Source organism: Meleagris gallopavo, unplaced genomic scaffold, assembly GCF_000146605.3.
Source record: "Meleagris gallopavo isolate NT-WF06-2002-E0010 breed Aviagen turkey brand Nicholas breeding stock unplaced genomic scaffold, Turkey_5.1 ChrUn_random_7180001864534, whole genome shotgun sequence".
Lineage (NCBI taxonomy): Eukaryota > Metazoa > Chordata > Aves > Galliformes > Phasianidae > Meleagris > Meleagris gallopavo.
In genome coordinates, this window is record NW_011129924.1 from 1 (window position 1) to 518 (window position 518).

Here is a 518-nt window from a genome sequence, read left to right on the forward strand (position 1 = left end):
CTCTTTTTGCCTCTTTATTTTCTCCCGCTCCAGCTTCAGCCTGGTCAGGTACTGCCTGTACTCGTTGAACTCTTTCAGAGTGCAGACAACCTACAGAGAGACAAGGGCAGATGACTCCCAAGAACTGTTGTGGCAGTTACCCACACAGCCTTCCAGAAATGTGCAGGCCCCCAGCAGCAGGGGAGCTGCTCCTCTCCACCCTTCCCTCCCCAGCCGTGGGGACGCTGCCTCCTCCCTCCTTCCCAGGGCCAAGGGGACTTCACACTGGGGTGCCAGGCACCTCCCCGGCTGTCTGGAAACCCCTGCAGAGGAGACCTGTGCTGGTCAGGCCTCATCCAAACCTACTTTGCCATCCTCGGTGACAAGGCCCCTGTTCTTCAGGTTCTGCAGGTTGTCTTTGCGGTTGTGGTAGTCCTGCAGATATGGGTCATGCAGGCTGTTGTATTCTGCGCGCAGATGGCGACAGTATGGATCTCCCAGATCAAAATAGGAGAAGGCTGGTGAAGCTGGAAGAGATG

General features: G+C 56.8%; 1 long non-coding RNA gene across 1 annotated transcript; it reads right to left on the reverse strand.

The window, feature by feature from the left end:
- Nucleotides 1–22: 22 nt before the first annotated feature.
- On the reverse strand, nucleotides 23–482 carry LOC109364514. Its single transcript, XR_002110431.1, has 2 exons — nucleotides 346–482; nucleotides 23–90 (listed from the first exon to the last, which is right to left on the reverse strand). It is a non-coding gene; the product is annotated as an uncharacterized LOC109364514 (long non-coding RNA).
- Nucleotides 483–518: the final 36 nt, after the last annotated feature.